Consider the following 14758-nt stretch of genomic DNA (forward strand, 5'->3'; position numbering starts at 1 on the left):
GCATCTCTTGTTGGCAAGTCTAGTGGTGACAAAGTCCCTCGGCTTTTATTTCTCTGGGAATGTCTTCATCTTGGTCTCATTTTTAAAAGATGGTTTTGCCGGAGGTAAATATGACCTTGTCTCTATGGTTTCTGATGAAGAATCAGCACTTTATCTTATTGAGTTCCCTTGATGTGACACATCGCTTCTCTCTTGTAACTTTCAGCGGTCTCATTACAACATAGCATGATGTGGGCTTATTTGGGTTTATCCTGTTTGGAGTCCTTGGAGCATTGTGGATGTATATATATCTCTGTCTTTCATTAAATTTGGAAAGTTTTCAGCCATTATTTCCTTGAATATTCTCTCTACTGCTTTCTTCTCCTTCTAGAATCCTTAAATGGGTATATTTATATACTCGGTGTCCTACAGGTTTGTCAGGTTCTGTTCACTTTTCTTCATTCTTTCTCCTTTCCTCTCTTAGGAAAATAGAAGATTTCACTTGTCTTAACTTCAAGTTTTCTGTTTTTTTCCTCCTATCAGCTGCAATCTGCTGTTGCTCTCCTCTAGGGGATTTTAAATTTCTGATGCTGTGGTCTTCAACTCTGGTTCCTTTTCATAATTTCCATCTCTCTTTTGGTGTTTTCTCTGAGATCCTCTATTGTTTTCTTTTCTTTTTTGCTGTTTTCCTTTAGCCCTTTGAACATATTCAGGACCTTTTTTTAAAAGTCTTTGTCTGGTGTGTACCAGGCTGGGTTCTCCTCATTGATGGTTCCTAATGCTTTAATCTTTTTATGTCTGGGCAGTCGCTTCCTGTTTCTTTGTATGTTTTGTAACCTTTTGTTGAAGACTGAATATTTTAATATTTTAATGTGTTATAACTGTAGTTTAGACCCTGAGGCATCTGTTTTAGTTTGTAATCCAGCTAGTGTTACAACAGAACTTTCCTTGAATGCCAGGAGCTAACCAGACAGAAAGAAGGAAGCACCTTTCCCAGTCTTTGCTTGACCTGCGTGAGCTGTCGCTGGGCATGTGCGTGAGGCCCTACGAAGTTTGCAGGCGGGAGCTTGACGCTGTGTGTCCCAGAAAAACATGTTCTTAATCTGTTCTTGTGGGTGTGAACCCATTGTAAACAGGACCTTTATAAGATGTTATTTTTAGTTAAGATGTGGCCTGCTGACTCAGTTTGGGCATTAATCTGGATCACTGGAGGCCTTTATAAACATAATAAAATTCAGACCTAGAGGGAAAAGCCACAGAAAGCAAGAAGTTTGAAGTCAGCGGAACCAGGAAGAGAAAGAAGTTGTGGCCCCTTGCACTGCTGTGTGACAGAAAAGCCGAGGTCCGCGGATCTCAGCCAGCCAGCCCAAGATTTCAGTTTTCAAGGAGGAAGCATCACCTTGTGGACACCTTGATTTTGGACTTGAGCCAATAAATGTCCATCCTTTAGGCCTGCCCATAGTCAGTGTTTGTTTTAGCTGCAGGGAAACTGACACTCCCCATTACCCGGTCCTCTCTTCCCTGGGAACAGTTTCTTCATGGCCCCAGGCAGCACAAGGAGGGCAAGTTCTGGCCCTGCGAGTCCCTCAGGCACCACCAGACAGATGGGCCGCACTAAAGTTTGGGCTTCCAGAAGTGCCCGAGGGCTACTCTGCTCCTGCTAGGACGAGGGCCATGGGTAGGGAGGGTGTCCTGAGGCCCTGCCACTTTTAAGGAGGTTTTTCTTGGTTGGGTGCGTTCCCTTGACTGCAGTCCCGTAACTCCTGTCTGCTGCTTTCAGAGAGATGTGTCTGCCAGTTCTTGCTGGTTGATGGAGGCTGTGTCCCTGCCACCTCGATGGGGGCCAGCTGGATCGTTCCCAGTGAAGTACTGTCACTATTTTTAGTTCCTCTGCTAGTAGCCTTTGGGTCTTAACTAGATGCTGATGCCTTTGCTTCATCAACTGGAGGCAGCAACTGACTCCCCACTTAGGAAAATTACGTTACTTTCTTCGTTTTTCTTTGTCTACCCCACCTCCAATGTTTTCTCTCCATCCATTTTGCCTCTATAGGATTGACAGTTTACTCTTTTCTGTGACCCCAAGTTTTTCATGCTTCTCTAAAGGTTGAGTCTGAGAGTTAGAAATCCATGCTGTGATTATGTAAATATCACTTACTGTGCTGCCAAATGCTTTGCTCTTCTTTTCTGGTCTTGCTCTTTGGTTCTCCTATAGTCTCTAATCTCACTTTTCCTGTTTCCTCGTGTTGCCAGATTTCACTGCCTCCTGCTCCAAATTCTCAGGGACCCCTGAACCCCACTCCCTCTTTGAGCCTCCAGCTGCATCCTCCTAGTTGCTTTTGTGTCCTTGGGGTGGTCTCCTCTTCCTGGACTTGGTCTTGGTCTGTGGAAGGGCTGCAGCCTTCCCTGAGCCCTGAGTCCCCTCTGCACCCTTGCCTTGTTAGTTCCTCCACCTGGCCGTCCGCCTGCCCTCCTCTGTTTCTCTGCCCTCCCACTGGTGCCCTCTGACACCCTGGAGGAGCCCCTCCACCCGCTGTTCTCTGCCTGTTGCCCTAATTTAGTTTCTTTGCAGTGCCCACCTCTCTGCTTGTGGGTTTATTATCTGTCTTTTCAACCTGAGTGCAGAGGCCATGCCTGACTCACTGGCTGTGGTAAACTCTTCTTGTAGGTAAAAGGTGTTGAGAGCAAACATGTTTCCAGCAAGTAATTGAAGGCCGACGTCCGAGACCTCTAACCATCTTCATCACCTTCATATGTGGTTAATAGTTTGGCCAGATACAAAGTTCTACATCGAAGATCGTTTTTCCCGGAACTTTGCGAAAGTTGCTTCATTGATGTGTAGAAGTCAGGGTTGCTGGTGAAAGTCCTGTTCCTTTGTGGGCGAGCTCCCCCCCCCAGAACCCTAAGGACCCTCTTCTGTGTCCTTGGTGTTCGAGGCTTCAAGTGGGCCCAGGGTGGCCCTTCCCTCGGCAGCTCTTTCAGCTTTGGAAGAGTCTCTTGAAGAGAACGTACAACCAGCCCTGTGGGCTTGTAACCCTCTTAGGAAATAATCTATTGAAGTATATTTGAAAGCCCCTTCTCTCAGTTTTCCAGTTTACTCTTATTTCTAGAATGCCTATTAGCTGAATGTGAGATCTTTCATCTTTTTCTACAGTTTGGGAAGATTTTCTCAATTTTATTACCCAGCCCTTCTTTGGGACATTTAATATCATCAGTACAGGCTGACACTGGTGCTGGGAGCTGAGTGGAGACAGGCTGACGGCTCGTGGCACTGGGAGCCCTGACATGTGCATGTGTGCATGCTTGTGTAAATGTGTGTGTGTGTGCATATGCATGTGCACGTGTTTAAATGTGTGCATATGTGTGAACGTGCACATGTGTATGTGTATATGCACGTGTGTGCAACACGGGTGTATAAAGGCTTCCCTGAGAAGAGACTGGCGCTGGAGGGAAACAGGGAGGGAGCCATGTGGTTATCTGAGAAGATAGGGACTTCTGAACAGGAACTGCAGTCTGTGCAAAGGCCATGGGGCAGGAGAGTGCCCAGAATGTTCTAGAATAGAAAGGGATCCGTGGTGGCGAGAGTGGAGTGGGGGAGATGAAGAGCAGGAGATGGGGCCAGAGGGGGGTGGAGGGCCTGGTGGGTTGGGCCTTGTTGCCAGAGCAGGCATTGGCGTTGGAGGGATTTTCAGCCAAGGAGCCCCTCGATGAGTCGTGTCTAGCAGGCCTGTCTGCTGTTGTGTTGAGAATAAGTGTAGGGCAGTGGGGGCGCACGGCAAGACCCTGGAGGCTCCAAGGTGTGGTCAGGACAGCCAGCCTGAGGGGCTTCTGCACTGGATGTGAGGTGTCTGAGCTGCTGCAGGATGGGCTGCTGTGGTGGCGTGAGTTGGGGGGCAACGAGGGGCGAGGAGGCCCGCAGGTGGGCAGGTGGGGGGAGACTGGGTGGGGAAGCAGGGGCGGCGGAGCCCATCTCTTGGGTTCCTAGGGACCGAGCAGGAAGAGCATCACTTGGTTTGGGCAGGGGCAGGAAATGGAGCAGAGATTCTTACTGTTTCTTCAGTCATGAACCATCTCAGAATTGGAATTCACGGCACTTTTATGTTATTTCATTGCTTTTTGTTTTTTTAAAGATGCTTTCATGGGCATATAGTATAGCCATGTACAAAATTGTTTCAGGTCTGCATTTTCCTCCTGAACTTGGCCGGGTTTCAGCATCCCGGCTGGGAAAAGCAGGGCACAGCTGTGCCACGTCTCTGTCTGTCTTCTGAGCTGAGCGCCTCGGAGGAGCTGTGGCCATTCCCTTTCTCGTCCTTGTCTGGGTTTTGGGGGCGACGGGGACTTGGAGTGAGTTTGAGGGGTCCCCCGAGCTGCTCACGGGTCCGTCCTGGCAGGGCACCTGAGCCAGGCCCCAGGCGAGGTGTTGGTCTGCACCTTTCAGTGAAACCTGGGGCCACATGCGGTGTACGCCAACAGGCCAGACCAGGGGCCTGTGCTTGTAGTGTGGAGACAGAAGGCATACCGTGGCTCTGGGAACTTGTCGTGTGGTGTGTTTGGAGGTGCTGAGCTCAGGGTGAGCAGGAGCCCCGGAGGAAGGCAGATGGGACTTAAAGCGTAGCACAGTGGAGCCGTTTTGCTCGGAGCCCCCACTGCATACCGATGCTGTGGTGGGCAGCTTGTACCCTCCCCTCTGCCTTCCCAGAGAGAGGGAGATGGGCACAGGTACAGGGCACGGCACTCAGACTGAGGTGGCAGGTGTGACTCAAGGGACTTGGGTCCTCTGTGCAGAAACAAGAAAGTCCTTCTCGACTTGCTGCGGGAAGGCGGGGATGTGTCTGGGCTGCTGTTGCACAGAACTGGTTCGGTGGGCCCTGCGGGATGTGCACAGCTGGTGATGGGAGGTGCCTGCCGCCTGCCATGCGTGGCTGAGGTGCAGGAGGTGGGAGCTCACTGTTCTAGTTTCCTGGGCTGCGCAAAGAAAGTACCATGAAAGGGTCTGGCTAGGTAGTGGGAATTTATGAGCTTACTGTTTTGAGGCCAGGAAAATGTCTCGATCCAGACATCAAGGCGGTCCCTTCCAGACCAGCGTCGTGACTTGGGCTGCTCCGTGTGCCCAGGCCCATGGCACACCGCTGTCTCTCCCCTTCCACGTTTTGTGGACTTCAGCTTCTTGTTTCTGTAGATTTTCTCTCTCGTTCTTGGTATGCATTTATAAAGGGCTCCAAAAAGAGGATTAAGACCTGCCTAGATTGAGGTGGGCCGGAAGGGTCACCGTGAATCCATACCAGCAGGAGTGGGTTAGATCTCAGAGCGTGTTTTCCGGGGTCCACGTCGCGTCACACCACCACACTTAAGATGGCCAAGGTGTGGGGACGCCGCACTGTGCACGCGAGCAAGCGAATCAGTGGTTTGGGGTCCGGGGTAGAGAGGCCACTGCAGGGCAGATCCAGAGATCCCGCCCTGGCTGGTTGGAGGCGGCCAGCAGCCCAGAGGACGCTTCAGGGAAGGACTGACCAGGAGCTCTCAGAGAGGACAGGAGCCCGGGGTTGGGGAGTGGCTGCTTGGCGCTCCTGCCTTGCTGCCCAGACTTCAGGGTAGAGAGGTGTTGAGAGGCCGGAGCTGGCTCAGGGGCCTGTCCTCAGTGGCTGCCGCCATTATCCATGGGGCAGTGGAGGACACAGAGGTCCAGGACAGGGTTGAAGGAGGAGTGGGTGGAGCTTGGCCGAGGTGAATGTGTGATGGGGAGATAAAAGGCAGGTGTCAGGAGTGGCCCGTATGGGCAGCTGCTTGGGAACGTGTTTTGGCAGGTTCTCAAAAAGTGAGACCCGGCTGTTCCATCCCTGGCCTGACTAAGGACTCCATACCGAGACGTGGACACAGACATAATGGCCGGAAGGTGGAAGAACAGATGAGCAGATGGCACCATGGAGTACTGCTCAGCAGCGAAGGAGTGAGCTAAATATGTGCCTCCTTACTGACTGATCTTCACTAACTGCCGCGTGGAAGAGTGGATGCTGTGTGAACCCACTGTGTCAGAATGGGGTTGTGGGCCTGGCCCTGGTGACCGACACTGCGGAGCCGCAGCACGAGGAGGGAGTTCCACGTGGGCGCAGGTGTCCTGGCAGTGGATGGGCTCTCTCCACATGAGGACAGCGTCGGCGCGGGTCCAGGCTGTCCCATGGTGTCCTTGAAGCGTGGGCTTGTCACTTATGCCTCATTGAAGCTGCGTAATAAAGGTCACTGGATCTCACCCACAACTTTGAGCCGACACATTTAATGACAAATACTCCTGAGCAAACCTAACTCAACAATGAATAGAAGGCAGCGTACGCAGTGGTCCCACGTGTCAGTCTCTTGCGTCGACAGTGTTTGGATGGAACCGTCCCAGGGGCTGTCCCCTCTCCAGCCTCAGGACCGGTCCCATCTCCACTCCGGGACCATCTCCTCTGCCATCACCCTGCCTCGGGGACCTGCTGGCGCTCAGAAGCTCCAGGTCTTCCAGAGCTGCCCCACCGAAGCAGGGGCTCCTGTGCCTGAAGTGCACTTGCAGCTGTGGCCTCTGCACCCACCTCTCCCTGGGCTTCTGTTTCAGCCATGATGACGCGGCACTGACGGGCGAGAGGGTCACTTCTTCCGGAGCTGGACAAGGGGCATGAGGGCACTTGAAGGAAGCAGAGCTAGTGTGGCGGCCGCCCCTTTCGGGTGTGCAGAGGCCACCCCAGATGGTGAGACCCTGGGCATCATGAGGGCCTGGGCTCCCGTTTGGATCTGTGAGCCCCGGTTCTGCCCACACACCCCTGTATGAGGAGGTGAAAGTCATCAAGTGGGTGGGGCCCCTGCAGACTGCCAGCCTGTCCCCCTGCCACGACCAGGGGCCTCTGGAGCCTAGGGCTGTGAGAGGCGCGTACACTGCCCCCAACATCCAGGCTCCAGCTGAGGTGCAGCTTTGTAACCTCCCACCAGCTGTGAACCAGGTGCTCCCAATGCTATTTGTAGCAACAAAAAAGAAAAGGAAACTTTAAGGTTCTAATAAGATATGACTGGGAAACAAGGACTGCCTCCTGGGTTTGGGCTTGAGTGAGGAGGGGAGGGGTGGGGTGATGGTGTCTGGCCAGGAGGAAGGACAGATGAGTGGGTGCTGGGCCTGTGGAGCACCAGGTATGGTGCTGGTAGAGCCGTGGGGTGGTGAGGACAGAAAGGGGGTCCGGACTCACCTCAAAGAGGGACCCCAGGTGAGGTCAGGGAGGTGGACACAGCAGCAACTGGAGTGGGGGTGTAAGAATGTGTCACAGGTTTATTTCGGGTTGTGGTCGGCCAGCGGCCAGTGTCTGCCAGTAAAGCGGCCTGGGGTACGGCTGTGGGGTGGATGGCAGCACACCCTGACGCTGGGCTCGTACCTGTGGACGTGTAAGGCATTCCTTCCCAGGGTGAGCCTCAGGTGGGGCTGAAGGAAATGTGCCATTGCGTGAACTTCCCCTCACCGTCATTCTTTATTTTCCCAGTCATATTCAGTGAATTTGTATGTTACATTTATATCACATAACACAACGAAAAGCCAAGGCCATGTGTCCCACCTACAGGAGAGTCGCTCCTTGGATCTGTGGCCGCGACGGGACTGGGGCTCACCTGAGGGGCCGCTGACCCAGGAGAGGGGCGGCCGACGTGGACAAAGTGTTGGGGCTGGGGCAGGGAGGAGGGGTGCATGCTCAGCTAATGGGCCCAGCTGACGGTGAGGGCGTGTGCCCGGTGGGCAGGCAGAGGGGTCCCTGAAGCAGGCTGGGGTGGCACGGGACTCATGGTGGGAGGGTGCAGGAAGCCTGCAGGGCACTGTTGGGGCTTCCCTGCCAGAAGGGAAGTGGCGGTGGTAGGTCAGAGGTCCGTGCTGGGCAGGGAGGGTGCAGGGGTGTGGAGTGTCTTGGGCTGTCCGGGGACCTGAAAAGCAGGGAGGGGGAGTCTCTGGCCAGAGTGGGGCCTTGGGGCTCATGCTCCAGTGGGGGTTTTCTGGCCTGTTCCTGTTGGCGGGTCCCCCAGAAGGACTCCCTGTGCCCATGGCTGCAGTCGTCTCTTGCTGTGAGCAGACACAGCGTAGAACCAGCAGAGGGAGGGGGTGCAGGGGCACAGTCTGGAGACCCCAGAACCCCCAGCAGTAAGGCCAGAGCCCCCTGGGAGTTGCTGCTTGGCAGAGCTCGTCCGTGGGGTTGGCCAGTTGCAGCCTCTGCCTGGCCTGTGTGGAACCCAGGCCCCAGGAGGAAGGCAGTGCCCAGCCTGTGTCTTGGCACAGGACACACCTCATCCTTTCAGGAAAGTTTCTCATCAAAGCTGACACCTGCTGGCCAGCGGGCCTTGCTCGGGACAGAGTCCAGGGGTGGGGCGACAGCCACGGAATGGACACAATGGGAAGTTGGAGTCATTGCGGCCGAGGTCAGTAATCATCTGTGAGCGGGGCTGGCACTGGAGGACGGGGGCGAGGGTGGAGGCTCGAGGGCAGCTGCCTGCTCAGTCCTGGCCTTTGTGTGACACTTGACTGAAGTGAGTGGCATGAGAGGCGCAGCTCCTGTTGTGCTTGACTGCGGCTGCCATGTGACATGTGACGGTGCAGGGAGAGATGATGTCGCCGTGCGGGTCCGTGAGGCGTAGAGACGTGGGTCTGTGGGGGCAGGGGTTCCGCGGGCGTCTGTGGAGGGCTGAGGGGCGCCACGGCACAGGGGGCCGCAGAGTTCTGAGGGCTGTGGGGGTCTGTGGGGCCGATTTGTTTACTTTCAAAGGCCGTTACTTTTTGTTTTTATGTTCTTTTCTCAGAAGCTCTTCTCATGTTTATGTATTTGTCTTATTTTAAAATGAGCTGTAAGTTTTACCTGAAAAATCATCTTAATTCGAAATCATTCTTGATTTTAAAACTCTACTGATACATCTTTGTGGAGTCAAAAACTACTCCAGGCTTTCTGTCTCTGACACGCAGTGAGTGCCATTTAGCTCCTTTCAGCTTTAAAATTTGAATTTACGTTGTAAAGACAGACACAAACCAGACACGTGTGATGGTTTTCCTTGTGCGGCCACCGGAAATTCTCTACCGTGTTGGACGACTGTGTGCCCACGTCTGTCGTGGGGGCCGCGCCCACGTACTCCAGCTGTTGCCCTCCAGCCCCTCCATGCATGGGCACATGCCTTGGCCCCTCATCAGCGACACGTGAGCACAGACTGTTTTCACAGTAGTTCTAATTTCCCATTTTGAAAATTTTCCTGTAAATTCCCGCAAATCAGAATATTATGATTTGTTGCAACTCAGCGGGATGGGGTTGAGGAGACTCAGGGCCTGTGGATGCGAAGCCTCCCCAGGGTCCTTGTGAGGGGCGAGGGCAGGGCCCAAAACACTGCAGCCGCTGGGCTGGCCAGGGTGCCAGTGCTGGCTTGACCCCTGCCCTGCGTTGGTTCACTTGCTTGCACGGGTGCGAGGACGCAGACCTGCGCCAGACCCAGACCCTGGGGCACCACTGCCTGCGCACGGGCAGCCCCACATGTCCAAACCAGCCCCTCCCAGGGTTTCCCCACGGGGCACCACGGCTACTCAGCCACATTCTCTGTGCAGCCAGGCCGTCTTTGCACGTGCAAGATCTTGCGTCATCGGTCCTCATGACTAAAGGGCCAGGAAACAAATGAAACAGGCTGAAGTGGGACCCCAAGACTGCAGGGACGGAGAGAGACAGCAGCTTCGAGAAGGATGGTCAGTGTGGAGCTTCCAACAGACTTGGGGGTCACAGGAGGTGCTTATGTCTCGAGGAGGCACCGGGAAGCAGGGGGCTGGTGAGGAGCCCTGGAGGGAGGGGGCCCCGGAGGGAGAGAGGTTTGTGGCGCGTGTGAGTGTGGTCCCCAGGCCCTGGGGAAGCTTCTCCCGCAGAGACAGGAAGGTGGCAGCAGAGGGCGAGTCGAGCAGGAATACGACCTGTGGCGTCTTCCGTGCAGATGCCCGCCTGGGTGCCAAGAGCGAGAGAGGCAGAGCGAGGGGAGGCTGGCATGTGAAGAGGATAGTCGACTTCTGGGTGCCTGGGAAGTGGAGCTGGCCAGATTTGCTGGTGGCTGTGTGAGGCAGTGGGAGAAGGAGGAGCAGGGTTTGGCATGAGGAACTAGGAGGATGGAATGCCACTGACCAGGACGGGGCCCTGGGAGGGGCGAGGAGGAGGGCAGCCCCATCAGGGGAGGGGGGCCCTCAGGAGGTGGGAGAACCGCTTGGAGCAGGGTCCTTGTGGGTGCCAGGGATGGGACCAGAGCCTTAGGGACAGGAGTGAGGGAGTTCACCCCCCAGGAGAGAGGGGGCAGCGGGTGAGGACACAAGAGAGGGGCGAGGGGGAGGGGAGCCCTGGGCCCAGATGAGGGGCGAGGTGGAAGGGGAGCCGTGGACACAGTGAGGGGAAGGTGGAAGGGAGTCCTGGATGCAGGTGAGGGGGGAGATGGAAGGGAGCCCTGGGTGTAGGTGAGGGGCAAGGTGGAGGGGAGCCCTGGGCACAGTGAGGGGAGGTTCAGAAGCGTCACTGCAGGTTCATTACTCTGTTGACAGGCGCTTGGGGTGTCTCCACTTTGGGGCTTTCTCAGGCAGCCCTTTTCAGGGCTTTGCTGCGTGTATCCCTTCTCGGGCACATGTTCCGGGTTCCTGCAGGTGGTCCTCACAGCGAAGGTGCTGGGTGACGGGACATGCAGCGCCCTCGCTGTGCCACACTGCGCAGAGGGTCTGCAGTGCGCATCCTCGGCTCCATCAGGGATTGGCAGACCTTCCCAGGAAAGAGCCAGTTAGTACACGCTTCAGGGTGTGTGGGCCACGCGGACTCAAACCCCTCAGGTGTGCCGCAATCAGACAGCGTGTGAGTGTGTGGGCTCCACTAAAACTTTATTTATGAGAACAGGCTGCTCCAGATTTGTCCCGAAAGCCTTAGTTTGCTGAACATAGTCTAGGTTTAGTATTTTACGTGTTGTGAATATTTTCTTCTAGTTTGTGGGCTTGTTTAGTCTGTTTCTGGTCATTTTTTTTTAATAATCCGAAATACTTGTTGTTTTGGCATGGGCAGTCTCCAGGACTTGAACCTGGGTCTCCGGGATGGCAGGCGAGAGCCACTGTTGCCCACTGTAGAAGTGCTTGTGTTTAGTGCGCTCATTTGCGTTTCTTTTCCTCACCTGAGGTCCTAAGTATTGTTTAATCTCTTCTCTAAGTTTGGAGTTTTGCTGTCTGCATTTGGTCTTCCTGTGGAGTTGGTCATTGGAGGGTGGGCATGGGCGGGATGCCAGCACAAGGCGCCAGCTTGTTTTGCTGTTAAAACTGCCGCTGAGAGCTTCTGTGCCCACCCCCTGCCAGCCCTGTCCGCGCGGTGGTCTCACCCAGTGGTGGCCTTTGTGTGTGTCCAGTTTCCGTCTTCACAGTGGGCTGCTGTCACCCGCGTGTGTGTCTGTTGGGTCTTCGTGCCAGTGTCTCTTTAGATGAGAACTTCTGTGGGTTTCCTTCTCTTTCCTGAGAGTTTTTTTTTAATCATGAGCAGATAATGCATTTTATCAAATTATTTTTATGTATTTATTGGGAAAATCATGATTTTTCTCCTTTTTTCTGTTAAATGCATAAATTACATCTTTTCCCACATTAAACCTATCTTGTACTCTAGGAATAAACCTAATTTGTCAAGAATTATAATCCTTTTATGTATTTCTGGGTAACATTAGCTTTTTTTTTTTTTGCATGGGTGGCACCAGGAATCAAACCCGGGTCTCCAGCATAGCAGACGAGAACTCTGCCACTGAGCCACCGTGGCCTGGCCATAGGTTAGCTTTTGTTTAGGATTTTTGCATTTAGGTTCATCAGTGAGATTGGTTTGTAATTTTCCTTTTGACACTGACCCTGTCAAGATTTAGTGTGTAAGTTGTGTGGTCTCATAAAACAAGTTGGAAAATATTCTCTTTTTTCTCTTTTCTGAAAGAGTTTAAGATGGGAATTGCTTGTTCCTTGAGTGTTTGGTAGAACCGCCATGGAAACGCTGGAGACTTGGAGTTTTCTTTGAAGGAAATTTGCTCTTTTAGTGTCCTAGGCTGCTCAAAGCAATACCATGAAATGGGTTGGCCTGAGTGATGGAAATTTCTTCACTTAGTTTTGAGGCTGGAAAATGTTCCCACACCCTGGCTGCCGGTGCCCCTGGCCTCGCGGGTGCACGTGCAAACATCTGCGGGTCTCTCCCTTGCTTCCAGTCTCGGGTTTTGGGTTTCCTTGCTTTCTCCTTCTTGCTTCCAGGGCTCTCTCTCTCTCTAGTCCTCCTGCTTCAGAAGGGCTCCAGTGGTAGTAACCAGACCTGCCTGACCGCGGCGGGCCCCAAGCAGCTGAAGCCGCCTCCTCAGAAGGCCGGACTCTCTGGGTCCACGCCCACAGGCCTGGACTGGGCTCAGGGACATGTGTTTCTGGGGTGCACGCAGCTTCAAATCACCACAGTCACCTGAATAGTTATAGAATGATTGGGGTTTTCTTTTTTGCTTGCCTCAATTCTGGTGAATTATTTTTTGGGCATTTACCAGTTTCATATAAATTTCCACCTTCATTGGCACTGAGTTCATCATATTCTGAGATGTCACGTTCTCAGTGCAGCGTCTGCTGACAGCTCTGTTGAAATCGCTGCCTGCCGTTGTCCGTGCCACCTGCCAGCCCACCCTTCCTCCCTTTTTCTGCTCTGAGTTGTGAGAGTATCTGCAGTTTCCAGCATGGTAAATAATTTCCTTGTTGTTTGTTCTTTATTGCCTGTCCCCCCGTTAGAATGCAGGCTTTGGTGGGCTTCTTGTCCATTCCTGTCTGAGAACATGCATCAAGGGGCTGGAAGTGCGTGCCCGGGGTCCAACTAACAGGAACCACAGTGAACTCCAGCTCCCCAGCCCCCAGTGGCCTCCGGCTGGTGGGGCGGTGTAGACACGGGATGGGCTGCTTCTCTTCTTTCCCTGTGCCTGTCAAGACAGCTCCTTCCTGCCTTTCCTTTCCTTTTCTGTAAAGTTAACTGATCTTCAAAGACTAATTAATAAAGATTGCAGCTATGGGAAAGCTAAGAGTAAAAATTATATAATTTGTGCCTAACCCTTTAAAAAATGGAGAGGAAATTGCATTTTTCCTTTTCTGTGGTTCTTGGTCCTGTTTGGTACCACCGTTTCTTCTGTTGTGTGGAAGTGCTGTGGTGGTCCTGTCTCAGTCAGCGCGGCCCCCCACCCTGCTGAGGGGCCCCCTGCAGCTGCACATCCCCTGCACCTGACCTATGTGCCCCAGGCCATGCACGGCCACCACAGCTGCCCCTCCACAGACCCTGGTCTGCCTCAGTTTCCATGCGGCGCTCACTGCTCTCCCTCGTACTGTTTTCACCCCCAAAATGTGATCTTCATGAGCGCAGCTGTTCATTCACCTCTGGTCCTGGAGCCTGAGGCTGCACCCAGCACGCCCTAGCACACAGAACACGGCCTGCAGGGTGCGTGAGCACGTGTGTACGTGCGTGTGTGCATGTGTGCACCTGAGTGCATGTGCCATAGTGTGCAGATGTGTGCATCTGAATGTGCACACACGGGGCGCATGCAGGTGCACTGACGGTGTGGCCGTGTGCAGGGCTTGGCTGGTAGAAGATAGGCTGGCCCTGTGCCACACTGTTAGGTACCAAGTCTGATTGTTCCCGCTGGACTTAACCACTGTAACTAAAGTGGTAAATGTCTTGTGTAGTGGTGAACGCCCAACACTGTCCCGAGTTGGGCCCTCACCCACAGTCCACCCCCAGTGTGTTTCCTGGCCTGCACGTCAGTGGACTGACAGCACCAATGTTGGTGAGTTATGGAGCTGCCTTCACCCACTCTCCCTGCTGATGGCTGTCCTGAGAGGGACGGTGGGCAGAGCAGCACTGGGCACCCAAGGGGCAGAGTCTGGGGCTCTCTTCCAGGATGGGCCAGCCTGCTGGTGCGGTGGTGGCCAGGGTACCCGTCTCTGAGTGGGCGGAACCCCTTTTGCTGTTCCTCCTGCTGTAGGAACTTGGCATGCCTGGACATGCCACCTGCTGGCCACCGCCGGTCCTGTGCTGAGGGCGAGGGCAAGGGAAAGGGGTGGGGCCTTCCCGCCGAGCTCCCAGGACCTGCGGTGTGAGAGGGTTACAGGGTGTGCAGGCGCGTGGCTGCCCAGGGGTTGCCATGACCCTCCCTGAGGCCCAGCTTCCCACCTTGTCACCCCCGTCCCGGGGGTCTTCACTCACCTCCACCCCTGCCTTTCTGGGGCTCGTGCGGTGCCTGCACCCTCCCAGGGGCTTGCCAAGCCAGCCCACGTCTTCAATGTAGGGCCGAATTCTTCATCTCTTTGTGTTTCTCTCGTGGTCGCTTTGAAGAAGCCCGTGGCAGCTGTGTAAATGGCCTGGGGAGGAGTTGCAGCGCGACGGTGCACGTCTGTCTGTCTGTCTGCTGATGTCCTTCAGGATGTGATGGGTCACGCCTCTTGTCTTGTGTTTCTCTGCAGGCTTCCAAAATGTAGTAAGAGATTCCAGGCTACCATTTACAGGTAAATGGGATTTAAATATTTTGAGTTTTCTCTCCTGTCACTGCATATGAATTCATTATGTTTACCTTTAATTATATTTAACAAGTATATTGTAGTCATAGAAAAAACCCAGATCCTTATAGTATTTTTTCTAATAGACTATTTTTAGAGCTGTTTTAGGTTTACAGAAAAATTGCTCAAAAAAGGGAGTTCCCATGCAACCGTTCATAGTTCTTTTAAAATGTGGTCTTTGGGAACTCTGAGGAACCGACT

At 53.8% G+C, this 14758-nt stretch overlaps 1 protein-coding gene across 4 annotated transcripts in view; it reads left to right on the forward strand.

The window, feature by feature from the left end:
- Positions 1–14758, forward strand: part of PCGF3 (polycomb group ring finger 3) — an 89630-nt gene that overhangs the window by 10942 nt on the left and 63930 nt on the right. For 3 of the 4 annotated variants that reach the window (XM_077136170.1, XM_077136169.1, XM_077136167.1), the window contains exon 2: positions 14465–14506. The gene's annotated coding sequence lies outside the window, so the exon portion shown is untranslated. Of the gene's footprint in view, positions 1–14241; positions 14507–14758 lie in introns of those variants that run through there. The other variant, XM_077136168.1, reaches the window with a different exon arrangement.

This window comes from Tamandua tetradactyla, chromosome 19, assembly GCF_023851605.1.
Source record: "Tamandua tetradactyla isolate mTamTet1 chromosome 19, mTamTet1.pri, whole genome shotgun sequence".
NCBI classification, from domain to species: domain Eukaryota; kingdom Metazoa; phylum Chordata; class Mammalia; order Pilosa; family Myrmecophagidae; genus Tamandua; species Tamandua tetradactyla.